This window comes from Saccopteryx leptura, chromosome 5 (genome assembly GCF_036850995.1).
Source record: "Saccopteryx leptura isolate mSacLep1 chromosome 5, mSacLep1_pri_phased_curated, whole genome shotgun sequence".
Taxonomy (NCBI): domain Eukaryota; kingdom Metazoa; phylum Chordata; class Mammalia; order Chiroptera; family Emballonuridae; genus Saccopteryx; species Saccopteryx leptura.
Genome location: NC_089507.1, coordinates 69,213,361 through 69,232,781, shown reverse-complemented (window position 1 = coordinate 69,232,781; position 19,421 = coordinate 69,213,361). Strand labels below are relative to the sequence as shown.

The window sequence follows — 19,421 nt, the reverse complement described above, 5'->3', positions numbered from 1 at the left end:
TTTTTATTTATTTTTGTTGTTGATTTTCTTTTGACCTGACTTTGGCATAAATGTAGAATGTCTAAATTAAATTCTATGACAACTATTCATCTCATGTTGCTGGAGCATCTACACTATGTAAACCTAAGCACATGGAGAGCACAGAGGGGATATGTTTCTACCACCAACGAGCTCATGGCTCACTCAGAAGGAGATATTATAAACTAGCAGTTGAATAATACAACACACCCTTCAAGGAAGCTGGTTTTATTTTTTTTTAATTTTATTTATTCAATCTAGAGAGGAGAGAGAGAGAGGGAGAGAGAGAGAGACACAGAGAGAGAGAGAGCAAGAGAGGAGAGAGAGACAGAAGGGAGGAGCTGGAAGCATCAACTCCCATATGTGCCTTGACCAGGCAAGCCCAGGGTTTCGAACTGGTGACCTCAGCATTTCCAGGTCGACGCTTTATCCGCTGCGCCACCACAGGTCAGTTTTTAATTTTTTTTTAAATTTTATTTATTCAGAAGCTGGTTTTAAATCTCCCTCTGCAACTGATCAGCTAGAGACCCTGGGAGAATTACTCAGCTTCACCAAAGCTTTGGTTTTCTCATGCAAACCACAATAGCTGGGTAGTAGCAGAGGTTCTATGCACTAGAATTTACTTAAAACAATAACTTTGATAAGTATTATTATTGTCTTCATATTTGTATCTCCATGTTATAGGAATGGTTGCTGAAGGTTCCATAATTCGTCTGAGGTCATACAGTTAGGAAATGGTTAAGCCAGGATGCAAACCCAAGATGCGTGGCCTCAAAGTGTGCAGACTTTACTACTGTACTACAGTCAAGTGGAAACATGGTGATACCTCTTATAGACTTGTGAGGACCAACCAAAATAATGCATAAAAAATGTTAGTACAGTGTCTGAAGCATAATAAATGTGCAATAAATGCAGAAGTGTCAGTAAAAGAGATCAGACACCCATATAAATGACAGAATGTCAAGTCAAAAAACAAATGCATGCCTCTAGCCCATTTTAGAGGAAAACTTACAGATCAGTCATTATACAGGGGGTTTACAGTAGGGATTCGTGTTGGGGGAGGAATAGTTCATGAACTGCAACATTGTGAGTCGGCACACAAGTGATATGTAATGTGAAGGGGTGGTGCTTCATACATGTGTGAATTTCTGAAGGTCATTCACAGAAAGGTTCAAGTATCTGAAGTACCATGCTATTATTAAAATTCAAACTGTTTTCATGAGAACAATTTCTAATGAAGCAATGTGAAAATGCATCTGCTACAATTCTTCTCCCCTTCCTCAGCCCCACCCCCCCAATTTCCTTTAGGAAGAAATAACAGAATGGAGTTTCTTTTCCAAGTCTTAAAATAAAAATCCCCTAAAAAGGGATCTTGCTTATAAAACCTTTCAGAGTTGTTTGGGGAGGGGGGGGGATTACATAAAGAGCCAAGCGCTTATATTCTGGCCAAGTTGTGAGCTTCTGGGAACAAGAGCTTAAGGGAAAGGCTGTTAACTCTTTCCCTGTTGGTCTGCACTGCTCCTGAAGCTCCTCGCGCGAGGCCAGCCTGCCAGAGAACTGCAGGATTCTGCGACAGAAACGATGACAGTCTGAAATACTCCCTACTGCTAACCTGCAAATCGGCCCACCACCTCAGACCCTGACAGAACAGTAGAATTTCAACTCTAAGCTCGAGTGTGTTTGTTTCTGTGCAAAGAAGCAAAGCTAACGAGGGAAAAGATTTAAAGAGTGTTGTGTATTTGTCAAACTTCTATTCCCTGGTTGTGAGCAAAGAGGGGATTCAACTTCCATTTTCTGCCAACGCTCTGGATCCAGCCACCTACCTGAAGGTAAATTTTAATAAGTTTACTGTATCATCGAATTGCATTTGTTTAACTAATTTGCATGATCTAGTAAAGATAGCTAAGATTTTTGTCTAATACAAAGCCATTCATTTATTTAAAAAAAGAAAACTTTTTGTGTGATTTACAGAAAAGCTACCTAATAGAGGATTTTAACTCTTCTATTTATATTTTCTTTTTGTCTCCAAGATTAAATAATAAGTACTAATAAATAATGGTTTTAGTATAGAGCAAGAACACAAATGAAGGACTATTGTCAGTTAGAATTGCATGCACATTTTGGTTAAGTCTAAATCCTGAACTGTGTTTTGTAGAAATAATTTACTAATTATATTAAATAAATCATAGGGAAAGTAATTTTTATAAAGAACTTGCAAATCAAAGTAATTTGCATGTTTTCCATGTCTAATTCAAGCAAAATTATTCAATCACCACCATTGTCCCAATCTGTACCTAATAGCAATATAGAAATGGAACATTTTGCTTTTCCAAAAAGTGGTAAAATCTCTGATGCTATATTCTTCTTTGATTATTTTTTAGTTATTGTGACTATTATTCCTTTCCTGATTTCTTTTTTAGTCTCCTTCTTTTGTTTTTAAGATATTGTCTCCTTCTTTTGTTTTTAAGATATTCAGACACATACATACAATTTCTCTAATTCCAAATGATGTCTTATTTAAGAAGGGGAAATAGAAGGACAGGACTCAAAGAGCTAAAGAGATTATGATAACTCTTATATTGTAAGGAACTATCATTTCTGGCTCTATCTTCTAAAATAAAAGAAATAATGCAAGTCATGCTCATTCGTGAGAGGTCAGCCTGCAGGAGAAAACCATGCTTTCAACTGCAGATCGATGCTGTTGATACTATAACCAAGAAGCACTGCAGAAAGAATATCTCCTGTACGGCCTTTAATCTGTTAAGAGGTTAAATATGTCACCTTGGCATTGTATCTGAGCTGTCATCTGGCGCAGGGCCTAAGTACACTGCCTAGAAATATTACCTCGGTCCAACTCAGCAGAACTCATTCCTTTTTAAATTCCCCGTTCTCATGGATGACAGTTTTTGGTTTTAGTTGGGTTTTTTTTTCAGTTCACAGTTTCCTCAGCTAAACTTTGATTGTTGTGACCATTATTAACTATGACTATTTTTTTTAAAAAAAGGACACCTATTTTAGGAATGATTTAAGTACATATTTCTGTTCATTCAACAAGATCTAGCAAATCAAAGCCATCTGTTTTATCTACTTACCATCCAATCAACTAATGCTGCTTTCCACATTTTGAAAAAGACTATGTAGATATTATTAGTAAATCTTGCCTTTTTTCTTTCAGAAAATTTTTGTCTAGCCATTTAGCCATTTGAGTACTAGGTTTCCTTTCCAAGTCCTTTAGGATTTAATCCCCAATTTCTCATGCACAGTTTCACCTGTCAACTAAGTAAAAATAATAAATAGCAATAATAAAAATAAAATGAATACTGACGTATCCAGGAAACTCCAAAAACATTATACAGTTCATTTTCCTCCTAACTGTTTGTCATTTTTACTCAGTTGATTTGTAAGAGTCCACAAACACTGCTATTTTAATGAAGTTTAGCACGATGGCTAGAACATGTTGGGAATCTTTCCACCATGACCATAAAAAACTGTTGTTAAGACTTTGGGTGCCCTTTTCTCTCACATATCATTCTGTAATGACCTTTAGTGAAGGAGAAGGGGCCCCTCAAAACCATGAGGAAGAATTTCCCCAGTAGGCCTGGCTGGGTAAGAGATGCCCAACTAGGCCACGGTCTGGTTCACGCAAGGCTCACAAGCGGTGGTGGGATTCAAATAACTTAACAACCAGTTTGCTGCCCTGATGACAGACTGTTTTAAGTATAAAAGAACAATATATCGAAAGATAGTTTATTATTTCATGCATTTAATACTTAAATAAGAACAATAAAAGAAGTATACAAAGTTAGATTATAAGTTTTAAAGTATTAATGAAAAAATATAAAATAACAGCTGACAATAAACAATGACGACAATGACAGTTATTTAAGTAATTTCCACATTGTTTCTTGATTGGCCTCCTCACTTGCAATTTTTTTCACTTATGAACAGAATGAACATTACTACGGGCGCTTAGAACATGTTGTTGCTCAGATGAACGTTAAAAAAGAGTAAGGAGGCCCTGGCCGGTTGGCTCAGCAGTAGAGCGTCGGCCTGGCGTGCGGGGGACCCGGGTTCAATTTCCGGCCAGGGCACATAGGAGAAGCACCCATTTGCTTCTCCACCCCCCCCCCATCCTCCTTCCTCTCCGTCTCTCTCTTCCCCTCCCGCAGCCAAGGCTCCATTGGAGCAAAGATGGCCCGGGAGCTGGTGATGGCTCCTTGGCCTCTGCCCCAGGCGCTAGAGTGGCTCTGGTCACGGCAGAGCGACGCCCCGGAGGGGCAGAGCGACGCCCCGGAGGGGCAGAGCATCGCCCCCTGGTGGGCAGAGCGTCGCCCCTGGTGGGCATGTCAGGTGGATCCCTGTTGGGCGCATGTGGGGGTCTGTCTGACTGTCTCTCCCCGTTTCCAGCTTCAGAAAAATACAAAAAAAAAAAAAAAAGAGTAAGGAATGTAAATTTGTGATTTCCACATTGAGTGGCTGCCCAGGTGCCTACCTTAGAGAGAATCCTGATTACAAGTGCCATTTTAACAACTGGTTCACCAAACTCAACAAAAACTTAATATTAGTTTTACTGAACCAGTGCAAACCAGCTAAATTCTACCAATTGCCCACAGGGCTTTCCCCCCCCCAAAAGCTGAGCCTGCAATGGTGGTCCACCTGGGATAACTTGGTTTTTGTTCTGAGCATCAAAAAGGTAGACAGAATTCTGGAGGACAGAGTGACTGTAGGGAGACGGTACAATACAGCGACTAAGACCATGCACTCTGGAAGCCTTGCTGACTGGGCTTTACCAGGCTCAGGACAAATGACTCTTTGAACATCAGTTCCCTCATTTGTGAAAATGGGGATCCTAAAATTAGCTGCTACCTCAGAAATTAGTTGTGATAATTTAGTGAAGAAAACAGCTATGCCTGGTACATATGAAGCAATCAGTCGGCCATAGCTAATATTAAAACCCTAGCCCACCTATATGTCCTGATTGGAAATCTGAAGAAAGGGAATTTAAGCTAGGTTTTTCTTCAGGTTTCTTCTTTATACTTACAAACTCTGCTCTATAATAAAATGTCAATGCCAGGTCTCTGGCTCAGAGTCTGGCCCAGCAAAGTGGACAGAATTGGTTTCAGAGTCTTGAATTTGAACACTGACTCCGACTCTTACAGGTTGTGTGAGCTTGAGCAGTCACATCTCACCTCCAGGCCTCAGTTTACCCATTTATTAAGCAAACAGTGATAATATTACCCACAAATGGGGCTGTTGTAGAAATTAATTTTTTTTAATGCTAAGTATAGCGTTGGCAGAGTACTAAACACACAGTGAGGAAGTGTTTGGTTATGCATTTAGAATGATTTTTTGGTAGTAAAATTGGGGATCAAGAAGGAAACATTTGCCAGACCTGTGGTGGCGCAGTGGATAAAGCATTGATCTGAAACATTGAGGTGGCTGGTTTGAAACCCTGAGCTGGCCCAGTCAAGGCACATATGAGAAGCAACTATGAGCTGATGCTTCTTGCTCCACACCTCCCCCTTCCCTGCCTTTCTCTCTGCTTCTCTCCTCCCTAAAATAAAAAAAATATTTTTTTTTAAAAAAAGAAACATTCCTTTAAGTTAATTTTGTTTTATCTAAAGAAATAAAAAAATAAATCTGACACTACTGCATTCCCCTGGGGGCCTCAACATGAAGCATTTATTACTGTGAGTCTTTATGCTTCATCAATTAGTTGCTTCTTAATGACCAAGTCAAATGAAACCAAAGGGAGTTTTCTGTTTCAGATCGCCATTAAGGAGAGTGAGAGAAATTCTGCTTTGCAGTTCGTTCTCTCTCATTGGCTTACTTGGACAGGGGTGAAGGCCCCCAGCATTTTACTTTTCTTATCTTTTCTAAAGGCAATAGGGGTTTGACTTGCTCTAGGGGGTATTTTTCCTCTCTAACTGAAATTCAAATGAGAGGGTTTGTTTTTTGTCTTTGTAAATCTCTCCCCTATGTTCCTATCATTGAAATGTCAGCTGCTTTTTCTGGCTAGATGTAGCAGGCAAAGCCTGTCGTCATAGCAATGAAAGGGTATGGAGAGACTAGAGTTTCATGACCCACTCTGTGAAATAAATCTTAGTCTGCTTTAAAACCCTTCTTTAGAACTGAAGTCTTTAGTCCTGGCTTGTTTCCTTCAGATCATGCCACCAACTTATGTATACCAATTGAGGTAGCTAAATGTTTCCTTTAAAGATTTAATGAATAGATGTTAAGCAAAAGAACAAGGAAACTACTTAAGTGGTGACCAGTTAACTGGGGAGTGCAGGGGAAAACAACTGGGAAGGCAACGAAAGAGAAACAGAAATGACCTCACTTCCTAGTACATACTTCACACTTCACAATAATTCCAGTTTCCAAGTTCCTGCTGCCTCCACCCAACTTCATGACGTACAGTGGATATCTAGGGGGCTTTGGGGCCAGGCAGCCTAACCTCAAATTCTGACTTTCATTTCTAGTTTGTTTGTTTGTTTTAATCTTGTCTATTCTTTGCTTCCATCTTTTAATATATAAAATGCATATGATAATAATAGTCATGAAAATGTCTTGGGAATTGAATGAGACACTGTATGTAAGGCTCTTATTACAGTATCTGAAGGTCATAATGGTTGGCTGTTAAGCTTGACAAGCTTAAGTTTCCCCTAATGGTTAAGTAGAGATAACAGCAAATTTATAAAATTGTTGTAAGATTAACTAAAATAACTATAAATGCTCAATAACTGGTAGTTCTTTTAATATTTTTCATCATGAAGTCTAACTCTAATAAGAATAGCTTTTTTCAACTTGTAATATCAGCCTCAGAAGTATTTTTGTATAAACATGAACCATTGAATTGCTAAAGAGAAAAAAAAAGAGATAGGGGTTTTTACATTTATAATGAATAAGGAAAAGTCTTCTTATCTTGATTAGCACTAAGGCAGAGGTATTAACACATCTTATCTTTCATTAAAATGTTTTTAGGCCCTGGCTGGTTGGCTCAGTGGTAGAGTGTCAGCCTGGATTATGGGAGGCCCGGGTTGAATTCCTGGTCAGGGCACAGAGGAGAAGCGCTCATCTGCTTCTCCATCCTTCCCTCTCTCTTCTCTCTGCCTCTCAAGTTGGCCCGGGCGGTGAGGATGGCTCCATGGCCTCTGCTTCAGGTGCTAGAATGGCTCTGGTTGCAATGGAGCAACGCCCCAGATGGGAAGAGCATTGCCCCCTAGTGGGCATGTCGGGTGGATCCCAGTCAGGCTCATGCAGGAGTCTGTCTGACTGCCTTCCTGTTTCTCATTTCAGAAAAATAAAAAAATAAAAAATAAATGATTTTTATTAATGTTTCCTTTTTAGTTTCTCTAGTGTCATGCAATTATGCAAATAAGTAATATTTTAATCTTCTGTTTCAAACAATTAATGTATTCAGTGTTCTATCCTATCTGAAATGCCAGAGACACTAAATGGAGCAAAAATTGAGAAGGACTGTGTTCCTGTACAGCTTACTTACTATGTAGTTAGGGAGATAGTCATTAATCACATCATCGCATTAATAAAAAGCGCATATGCTCAAACATAAGGTGACCTCGTTTCAAAGCAATCATCATTTTTATGATGAAAAAAAATCCTCAGCCAAAGTCTTTAGCCAACCTCAACGCACATGTAGGTAATACTAGGATTCTTACCCTGTTGTTACACAAACATATTTCAAATCTTGTTTTATTTTAAATATTTTATACTTATAAAAATGACTTCTTCCATTCTCACATTTCCTGAAACAATTTTGTTAAAACTTTCGATATGCATCTTTAACATCAGTGTCTGTGTTCACTGGATCCACTCTGCAATTATCTAATACAGAATATATCATCAGTCCTCTGAATGTTGTTTATAACTATGTCTTAAAAATCTGCTGATGTCCCACATTTGATCCCCAAGCAGGAATTCTTATCTATGGTGAGGATTCCTACATGTTAGTTGCTTACTATATTGTTTTTACCAGTGCTCTTTAAAGGACTTATTTGAAACCACTTTAGTCTCTAAAGTGTGGCTTTCTAAAATTGTTTAATCCCAACATTTGCAATGAAGTCATACCTCAAGGGTAATTACTAAATCTGCTTTTAATATCTTTGTCTCCTTTTCTATTGTCAAGGTGACCTCTTAAGAACAAAAAGAAGCATTGTTTGAGATCATCTTAGCTGTTTTCTTGAAATGATACTTTGTTGCTCAAAATGAAGTATTTGGGAAAATGACTTTTAATGTGAGAGACCTTGGAATTGCTGGAATATAAAGCAAATTCCTCTTGTTTACAGCACAATTTTAGGGGACAAAAAAATTCAAATTATATCCAACATGTATCGTATACAATTATACACTGAAAGAAGAGTTAATAAGGCAAAGTACCTTTGTTCTAAGAAAGTACAGTGAGGAGCCTGACCTCCACTCAAGGTCAATGATGGCCTTTTTTGATCCAAAAATTAAATAGAGGTTAACTCCATTGGGGGGGGGGGAGGTTGTGTATGTGTGTGTGTGTCAGGTGTCGGTAGTTGGGTCAAGTGGATGCTGGCAAGAGGGTTCTGAGAGTGTGAACGCCTTGCACAAAGACCTTGCAGCAGGAAGCATCACGACACATTCCAGGAACGGAGAGAAGGCCAGCATCCACTCTCCCCAACTACTCATCTAAGTTAGGGGTAGAGCAGTGCGAGATTCAAAGCCCATGATGTCCTCCTAGCTAAGCACTACAGGAATTTATCCCCTGCTTGATTCATGTTTAGTGTGTATCTTTAAGTTCTCTATTGAATTCTGGTTAGAGTAAAAATTCTAATGGGTATGAACCATGTCTGTCCCTAGCTCAGACTCACATGGTGGTAGGTCCAGTTAGGAAAAATGACAGCTGGTTGAAAGTCAGAGTTCCAGAAAAGTCTGTACCTTTAAGACTGAGTATGTTATATACCCTCATAGGGCTGGTCATTTTGATGTCAGATGGTGGTGACTCAGCAGAGAACTCGAAATGGGAGAGCATATTTTTTAATCCTTCAGGTGACTTTAATCCCCAGCTATTGATCTCACCCAGGAGACTCATTAATACTTTAAAAGCCCTGAAGCATCAGTATTAACCTTGGATCAGGTAACAACATGTCTATGTGAGCCAAAATAGAACTACAGGATTTGCTCTCTGATAACAAAGGCTTTGGCTATCATATAAAATAAGGGTAAAGAAGAATGTTGTTTGGGTCTGATTATGAAGTATGTATAATAATCATTTTGCTTACTACATTTCCCTGAAAGGAGATTTTTTCATAGTTATAGTGATTACTAAAAATAGCAACCTGCAGGCTTACTCTGATATAAACAAAGTCGACAGAAGATACCTGTCCTTATTTGGAAGTGTGGATGTACATGCTCTAGGAAATGACGTGCCAATATTCAATAAGGAGAAAAATAAAATAACAGGGAAAACACTCAATGTAAGCCTGTCCTTCTAGGGTATGGGGTATGTCTTCCTCAGGTCCTTTGCCTTAAGGCCAGATAGGATGAACAGATCAAGTACTAACCATCTGCCTTGAAAACCAAACGCTCTGACACAAGTGTCCTTGGTCCAGAAGGAAAGAAAGGAGGAAGACTTGTAAGTTTGGATGAGGCTGCCAGCCAAGGAGCCAACGACTGGGGAGTAATTCGGCAAAATGAAGAAAATTCTATTAGAAGCACTTAGAGCAATAACTACCAGTACTAAAATTTCCAAGGAGTCATTGATAGAGCCACAACAAGAGATGGAAAAGAGTAGACTTTAAGTGTGTTCTTCCCTTTAGAGGTGTGGATGGCCATATTTACCCAGACATTCAGTAGTCAGACAGCTTGTTAAATGCTTAAGAGAAAAGGAAAGAGAAGGAAGAAATAAAAAGAGAAGAGGTATAGTGAGAAAAAGTGATCAGTGGATGGTTAGGTTAAGTAGATTTAAGTGGCAATACAACACACAGACCTTCAAAATTAATGTTTGCCATTTTAAATGTAAATTTAAAGATCTAAATTAATTATATTGATATTTTTAAAAGCAATAGGAACTGAAAAGAAATCAAATACTTTAATCTACTCTGACCTAATTTTATTCTAATTTAAACTTCTAGAATATATTATGAAACCAATTACAAATAAGAACTCAAAATCAACCAGAATACCCAAAGTCTATTCTGGTTTTTGTGAATTTTTTTTTTTTTGGTATTTTTCCAAAATCAAAAGGGGGGAGGCAGTCAGACAGACTCCCGCATGCACCCAACCAGGATCTACCTGGCATGCCCACCATAGGGCAATGCTCTGCCCATCTGGAGCGTTGCTTCATTGAGGCAGGAGCCATTCTAGAGCCTGAGGCAGAGGCCATGGAGCCATCTTCAGCGCCCAGGCCAACTTTTTTCCAATGGAGCCTTGGCTGCAGGAGGGGAAGAGAGAAACAGAGAGGAAGGAGAGGGGGAGGGGTGAATAAGCAGGTGGGCACTTCTCCTGTGTGCCCTGGCTGGGATTCAAACCCGGGACTTCCACACACAGGGCTGATACTCTTACCATTGAGCCAACTGGCCAGGACCTCTTTGTGCAAATTTAATCCTAAATCTAGATGGAGAATGATATTCTAGATATACCAAATTTTTCTTTTTTTAGGATGTGCCAAATTTTTAGTGCCCTCTAGGACAGGGGTCCCCAAACTACAGTCCTCGGGCTGCATGTGGCCCCCTGAAGCCATTTATCCGGCCCCGCTGCACTTCCGGAAGGGGCACCTCTTTCATTGGTGGTCAGTGAGAGGAGCACATTGACCATCTCATTAGCCAAAAGCAGGCCCATAGTTTCCATTGAAATACTGGTCAGTTTGTTGATTTAAATTTACTTGTTCTTTATTTTATATATAGCATTTGTTCCCATTTTGTTTTGTTTTTTACTTTAAAATAAGATATGTGCAGTGTACATAGGGATTTGTTCATAGTTATTTTATAGTCCAGCCCTCCAATGGTCTGAGGGACAGTGAACTGGCCCCCTGTGTAAAAAGTTTGGGGACCCCTGCTCTAGGAGATAAAATTTTTAGGACACCAAGAGTCAGAGTTTTATTTAGAGGAATATCCTATGTTCCCTACAAAATGCAATGGCTAAGCAATATTTGCTATTACATGCACTGTTTTTCATGCACCTGGAGAGCCATGCACTCTGTCTTGGGGCCCAGAGCTGATGCTGCTCTGTCAGAGATCAGAGGTGGCTGACACGCATAGCCCTTTCTGACAGTGCCTCTCAGACCTATTGCTGCGGGTTTGACCGTGTTACCTTTCCAACTAGAGGGAAAAAATATTCAGGCCCTTTTCCTTGTTTTTCCAGGGACAGAACTTGTATACCTGCTGAGAAATCTAATTATAATGTCCTTGTACGGTGAAATCCAATTACAGCCTCTTTCCTGGTGGAAGCCAGTCCTTTTGATGCAAAAGGAAACAAAGCAAAGGAGTTTCACGCAGGGAATGTGCCTGTGTTCTGCCTTCTCTCTTAAGCAACTATGCGAAAAGGTTGCCGTGACCTTGGCTTTCTCTGCTTGGAAACAATGGTCATAATCTATTACTACTATTCTCATAAAAAGGACAACTATCTTCATATCTAATGCCAGGATTTGGAGGAATTTTTCAAGGATTCATTTCTGGGGAAAAACAAATTTTGAGCCACCCTCTACACACCCATTCTTGATTCAGTAAATTGACTTCTCTTATTTGACTTGGAATGTAGTGTTACACAGGAAAAATGGTAGTGAGTCACTTAAGTGAGAAACTCCTATAACCTGTTTCTGACATTTTTATGGTCTGTGCCACCCTTTCTGCCAATCTCTTTTCTTGAGGATAATGAGAAAATGCAGAGCTGCTGGGAGAAATGTCACCCAAAATTTCTAGCACCTAATTGATATAAATGGAGACAGTTATCAAAATAGTCACTTATGAAATACCCATTTTACAAGTACCTGACATAAGCCTATAACTGCTGAAACAATAAAATTACCAACAGCATTCTAATCAAATCTCTGTCACTATCACACAATCACAGTCATCCACTGAATAAGTATGAAACCCAGATTTGCAGCTTCTCCTCCCAAAAATGGGCAAAATTTTTAGAAGGGTCATTCAGTCAACCAATAAGTTTTTAATTATGAGTGGAGTGAGAATTGGCAAATGTATTTTGGTTTTGGTTTTGCTTTTTAATAGGATGAAGTTTAATCTAGATTTAATAAAAGTGCTATGCCTATATCGTTAATAAAAGTAAATAAACAAGGATAAGAATCCATCATTCAGAGTGACCCTCAATAGCTCTGAAAGCAAAGCATTTTCATTATCATTGATTCAGCTTGAGTTGCTTAATCATCCGCATAATATGACAGGGAGCCAATGCAAAAGTGACCTGAGATCTACAAAAGTCAGAAAAATTGAATCTTCCAATATTAGTGCCGAAGCAAGCACAGAAAAATAGAATCTTGATTATGGGTCAGTGAAAACTTATAATGGGTTTCAAGACACTGTGTGGTCAGATCTTCATACTCACTGATAAAAACAACTAATCAATGTCTTCTTATGGCTGAAAACAATTTCTTTTGAGAGAGGAAAGAAGGGAAAGAGAGAGAGAGAAGGAGGGTGATAGAGACAGAAACATCAACTCATTGCTCCACTTAGTTGTGCCATTGATTGCTTCTCATATGTGTCTTGACCAGGGAATGAACCAGCAACCTTGGTGCTCTGGGAGGATGCTCTAGCCACTGCGCCACCTGCCAGGGCCTGAAAACAATTGAAAGCAGTGGTGGGATTCAGCCAGTTCACACCAGTTCAGCAGAACCGATGCCTAATTTTTTGTTGAGTTCTGCAAACCAGGTGTTAAAATGGCACTTGTAATCAGGGTTCTATCTAAGGTGGGTGGCTGTACAGCCACCCAATGTGGAAATCACAAATTTACATTCCTAACTCTTTTTTAATGTTCATCTGCACAACAGCATATTCTAAGCACCATAGTAATGTTCATTCCATCCATAAGTGAAAAAAATTGTGAGGACACCAATCAAGAAGCAATATGGAAATAACTTAAATAAGAGTTTTATTGTATTTTGTCAGCTATTATTTAATATTTTTATTAATATTTTAAAATGCATAACATAATCTAATTTTGTGTATCTCTTTTATTTCATGCATGAAATAATAAACTACCTTTTGATATATCATTTTTTATACTTAAAATGGTCAATAGGGCAGAGAACGAGTTGTTAAATTATTTGATTCCCACCACTGATATAAAGCGATTGATTCCAAAAGCAAATATTTCCCTTATAATTTAAAAAATACTTTGGGTTGAAATGTAGGAGGTTATTATACTGTGAGGTCCAAATATGATTACTTCTTTTTTTCGCAAAAGATGACACACAAAACTCTCACCTATGCTTACTCCATGTTTGGTATGTACTTTGCTGTTTTATTTTTCTCAAATCCGATAAGAGTGGATGAAAGCTACAGTAAGGTCTGAGGCTGTGGTCATGGCTCAAGGTGGCTGACTCACCTTAAGCTTCCCAGCCTCTTGATAACAGGGCTAATATCCCTGGGGCTCCATAACCTAGTTATTAAAAATGGTGTGTACGTTTTAGTGTCATGAAAACAAAATGAGTTGTTGTCCAAACAGAATTAACAACAGATTCCCTCAGACACTGTTACCCAAAATACAACTTTGTTTCAATTTGACTAATTAGACTACTTTTGATTCAGCAAATTTCTACATGTTCTGGAACTAACCACTTAAAAACAGTAGTTTTAAAGTGTAATGTTTGAAATGTTCAGTCAAAAATTTAAAAAAAGAAAACCAGATGTTCGGTCAGATTGTGCTAATGAATTGGGTTCCCTCTGGGGTGTAGGGAGGGAACAGAGATTTACTTCCCAAGGTTTCAGATTAATCTTGGTGTCATAACATTCTAGAGTTTGTGTGAAAAGAGAAATGAGTAAGTACCGTACAATGAAAGGTGCCATGTTCTAACACGAAATGCTCCCAGAACTGGTTGCCCATATTCCTTCTAAATCTCTTTGATTGTATAGCACTTAAAATCTTGTGATTATAAGTTACATTTTAATACCTTCTAACTTTTTATTTTCTCCAAAGATGAGTCCTGTCATACTCCATCTAAAAAGAAAAATGAGCACCCATTACGGCAATGTAGCTAAGGAAAAACTTTCCTCTGCATTCGTATGTTCAGTAATTGGGCCCTGCAAATTCAACTGACAAGAAGAAAACAACTCATACGTATACTCTTAGGAGCCAACAAAAGTACTGACTCCCTAAACTGTTAAAGTCAAATTCTTATATACCGCCTGACCTGTGGTGGCACAGTGGATAAAGTGTCAACTTGGAACGCTGAGGTCACCAGTTCAAAACCCTGAGCTTGCCTGGTCAAGGCACATATGGGAGTTGATGCTTTCTGCTCTTCCCCCCTTCTCTCTCTCTCTCTCTCTCTCTTTCTCTCTCTCCTCTCTAAAATGAATAAGTAAAATCTTTAAAAATATATTTAAAAAAAAAAAGAAATGCTTATATACCTAATTTAGTAGGGGAAAAGCAAAGGAGAGAAACAGCTTCTAGGAAAGACCAAAATGATTTCGTTGGAAAAGACAAATGGATGTTTAGACCAAAACAGGAGATAAGAGTTTGTAATGTTTGTGTATAGATGTATAAGTTGTAAGGTATTTTTCCCCACTGAGGAAGAAGGAAGGGCGTAGTCATGAAGTATGGAATAATAAAAGCTTTATTCAGAGCGCTTCCCGGACTATGTTCTCTGGTCTGGGGGACATGGGCCAGAGAAGTCGCAAGGATTCTCCCACGTGAGGGTAATTTATAAGGTTGGGAAGGTGAAAGCGAGTTGATATGATATGATGAAATTTCATTGGCTGACAGATGGTCGCTCTTTTCCAAAGGACTCCTGGGAAGTTTCTTTTGGTGCACATGGATGTGGGTGGTTCCAGCCAAAGTTCCTGGGTCTGGTTCCTCATGTGACCTTCCTCCATTGCCAACCTACCTCACATTCTGACCTTTTATGTTAGATAGGGTCGCCACTGTTTGTCTGGCTACTTCCTGCTGGTTAGGGGCGTAGTGGGGAAGGGAGGTCAGAAGGTGGTAGCTCTGAGGGGGAGTATATGGGTGTAGGGACATCTGGTTGATCGTGACTCAGAAACTTTGCAGATGCAGTCCTGTAAAAATTTAAAAAAAAAAAAGGAGCAAATATGAGTAATATGCTGATAAGTAGAAGAGGACCTAGGATGGGGCAGTCCAGGTGAGGATGGTGGCTGCCACTAGGAGTTAAGCGGGTTGTAGAAGGAGAGGTTCTTGTGCAGTTTCTCTTGCAGATGGTGGAGGACCCTGATGCTTTCTTCCATTGGGCCAGTTTCATTGAACAGCATTGCTCCCTGCTTTAGCTCACTCTGGTGGGAGGAACAGGAACAACGGGGGGATCTGCAGGGCCCAACCTTTTGGTGAGCTGGAGACGGGTAGGGCCCAGGGATTTCAACTGCCAGCAGTCCTGCATGGGGGCAAGCTTGAAGCAAAACTGCATGTCAGGGATGGCATGTGAAGGGGAAAAGAAGGGGTCCCATCCGTTCCCATAACAGAGACCTGAGAGGGAACTAGAGGTCCAGAGTGTGATGGCAAAACAGAGAAGGTAGCCCCCATGTCCACAAGAAATGAGATGGACTTACCCATTCCTGCAGCATTACCCAGGGCTCGGTGAGGGTGATGGGACTCTTCGAGTCGGGGCCGTGTCAGTCATCCATGAGGCCTAAGAGTTCCAGTGGTGAGCCCGCCTGGCTGGCTAGGCCTCCCATTTGGGTGGCTTGTCTTCCACGTAGAGGCGCTGAGGACGAGTCTGTTGCCCAAAGGGGGCAATCGCTCCACCAGTGGTCAGGCTGCTTGTAGTCAGGGCAGGCCTCAGTGGGAGGCCTCGGACAGGGGCATTGCCAGGCCCAGTGACCCTCCTTGCCACATTTCGGCCCGCAGTTGGGTCGGGCACCTCCTGTGCCTTGCCCCTGTTGCTCGGCCAGCCTGAGGGCTGCCACAAGAGTCTGGGTTTAGAGCATTACCTTCTGCTGCATGTGAGCCTGGCGAGCAGCCTCGCCTTTTTCTACTAGTCGTGACAATTAAAAACTTTAAATGCCATGTTCACAGGTCTCAGATAGGGGTTTGGGGGCTGAGAATAAGAGGAGGGGGGCTCCTCAGGAGCCCAGCACCCAGATCTGGCTAGAAATGCCAGAGCCAGAGGCAGGACAAGGCCAGGCCTTCCTGCAAGAAGATCAGGGTTGGGCCGTGGGGTCAGGAGCCCTGCAAACCTGCGTGAGAGCCAATGGCCAGAGGAGGGTGGCCTGATGGAGGAGGGGCTTAAGAACACAGTGGAGAAGGGAGGGGCTCCTGGCCGGCAGGGGAGGGGACTTCCTGGAGGGAAGATATCCAGCAGAAGAGGTCTACAGAGGGACCAGAGAGGGGTCCTGAGAGAAGAAAGAGCACCCCTGAGGGTCAGGCAGGAGGGGGAGAGAGTTGAGGGTCAGGCAGGAGGAAAGATCAGAAGTGGAAGGTTTAGGTGAGGTTTCTCTGGCCAAAAAGGGCCTATGCCATAGAACAGGCAGCACAGAGATTAGAATGGGAGCACAAATACTAGAAGCCCTGAATGTAAGGGATCTCCAACCATTTTCCAGTTGTTTTTTTTTTTGTTTGTTTGTTTTTTGGTTTTGGCAATAAATTGGTAAGGGTATTAAAATTGAAAGTCCCTTCAGGAGGCCACCTGGTCTGGTTATCCAGTGGGTTCTGTGGCCTGGCAACAGTGGAGAAGAAGAACAGTTTCTTCTTCTTTAGGGAGGGAGAGATTTCAGATAAGGCACTCCAGGGGTGTTTTTGGATTAGGTTTAGATTCCTGTGCCTCTATGGCTGCCCTCAGTTCTCAGAGTGATCAGAGATAAGAATTGGCATCCGCAACTCAAGCTCTGGCCATCGATGGTTAGGTAGAGTGGATGGGTCTGGGACGTCTCCACAGGCACACACTCATTTGGAACAGATAAGAGTTCCCTGATGCAGCTGCGATTATGGACAGGGAGTCTCGGCAGAAAGAACTGAGGGGAGGCTGGAGGCAGGGGACTTACCGCACGCACTGTGTGCCGAAGTGGGTGGAATTTTGGAGATCCTGGTTCTTTCTCGGAAGGAAAGTGGAGAGGAGTGGCTTCAGCAGGCTTCAAACTCCTCCCAGGTTTCAGCACCAAGTGTAAGGTATTTTTCCCCACCGAGGAAGAAGGAAGGGCATAGCCACGAAGTGTGGAATAGCAAAAGCTTTATTTAGTAGAGCGCTTCCCAGAGGATCTTCTCTGGTCCACGAGACGGGGACCAGAGAAGTCACGTGGGTGGGGGGATCCACGTGGGAGGGTGAAGGTGAGTTGATATGACGTGGCAAAATTTCATGGACTGACAGATGGTAGCTCTTTTCCAAAGGACTCCTGGGAAGTTTCTTTGGGCGCACATGGGTGTGGGTGGTTCCAGCCAAAGTTCCCCAATCTGGTTCCTCACATGACCTTCCCCCATTGCCAACAGACCTCACATAAGTGATCTTTTCTGGATCTTGTTCTGGATCATACAGCTCCCCTGGAGAGGGATTCATAGTAGATTTATTCTTATGGTCTCTCTACTGAAAGTAGAAGACACCCCAAAGAGGAAATGTATGGCAGTTCTTCTTTCTCAAAAATTTCTGCTTTTAGTTAGTTAAGGGAAGCTCCATAAAGGCTTCCTCCTGCATCTGTTAAATCTCAAATGTCTTCATCTTAAAATAATTTTTATATTAATTCTAAGACTTCACAGCAACTGTAGAAAGACTTGAAACAAGGCAGCACTGAGGAGGAGGAGGCAGCTTTGTAAGCTGAAGATCTGAAGATATCAACCATGAATCCTAACCTTTAAATCCAGGGTTGTATTAGTCCAGGTCCCAGCAAAGAAATTATGGTTCCAGGACAAATAACAATATGAATAATAATAATAGTAAATGTGGGGATTGGAGGAGTGTAATTAAGGATTATTTACTAAGTGTAGGCAGGGTATGGAGAAGCTACAAAGGGTTATAAGAACAGACTAGTAAGAGGTAAGCTTGGGCCCTGGCCAGTTGGCTCAGTGGTAGAGCGTCGGCCTGGCGTGCATAGGTCCCGGGTTCGATTCCCAGCCAGGGCACACAGGAGAAGCGCCCATCTGCTTCTCCACCCCTCCCCCTCTCTTTCCTCTCTGTCTCTCTCTTCCCCTCCCGCAGCGGGGCTCCATTGGAGCAGGGATGGCCCGGGTGCTGGGGATGGCTCCTTGGCCTCTGCCCCAGGCGCTAGAGTGGCTCTGGTCACAGCAAAGCGACGCCCCGGAGGGGCAGAGCATCGCCCCCTGGTGGGCAGAGCGTCGCCCCCTGGTGGGCATGCTGGGTGGATCCCAGTCGGGCGCATGCGGGAGTCTGTCTGACTGTCTCTCCCTGTTTCCAGCTTCAGAAAAATACAAAAAAAAAAAAAAAAAGGTAAGCTTGTAGGCGCCAAGAAAAGGAGCATTTTCTGAACCCAAACAGAAAATGCTGTGTGGAAGTCATTGGGAGGGGCTGTGATCTTCAAGAGACACAATTACAGAGAGGGAGCTAAAAAAATATGTACCCTGATTTTATTCTTATCCCTCCTTCAAATCTCTCCTGCCAGTGTTTCCCATTGCCTAAACCCACCAGAAACCATCAGGCATGAGAACCTGATCATGCCATTCACAGAACCCTGGGACAGCTCAGGGTGGATAAGGCTGAAGAGTGAACCTAGAGTGAATCTGGAAGAGCAAATATCTAGATATTCAGAGATAAAAGTCTCTTCCCCATAAGGGAGAAACAGGATTCACAGCTGCGAGCCAGCTGTGTTCTTTTCTTGCTTGAACAAATCTTCTAGTGCTTCTCCTCTGAAGGCATAAATAAGCATAAGTTTTCTACCCGATTTTCAAAGAACTCTTTAATCTCCAGCCACGAATTTTATTCACGTTAATTGTAACTGCTTCTTTCAGAGAAGGCAAGTAATGAGTAATGTTGCACCACTGGGCAAGTAATTGTGTCTCCTCTTCAATGTGTTGGCCCTCAGCAAGACACATGAGAGAAGTGCCCATCGTGTGCTGAATTCTGGAGGGACTTCTGCTTAAACTGAGTGCTTTCATTAGTGGTTCACACAAGAACTATTCATCAAAGCCCACCATTGTTCCCCCATGGGTCCCAACACCATGAGAATGAGGCTACTTGGAACTGTTCTTAGGTATGATTTGCTCTTTTTCTTAATTCCTGAAAGACAACTACCCCAGTGAATAATTCTTCGTGCATTCACGGAGCTGAAAGCTCTTGAAATTCTTCTCCC

At 41.4% G+C, this 19,421-nt stretch overlaps 1 protein-coding gene across 1 annotated transcript in view; it reads left to right on the top strand.

Moving 5' to 3' along the window:
* The first annotated feature begins 1,468 nt into the window (after positions 1-1,468).
* The window catches only part of SPARCL1 (SPARC like 1), a 49,159-nt gene continuing 31,206 nt past the window's right edge, over positions 1,469-19,421 (top strand). Inside the window, exon 1 of the mRNA XM_066385198.1 lies at positions 1,469-1,847. The gene's annotated coding sequence lies outside the window, so the exon portion shown is untranslated. The remainder of the gene's footprint in view (positions 1,848-19,421) is intronic.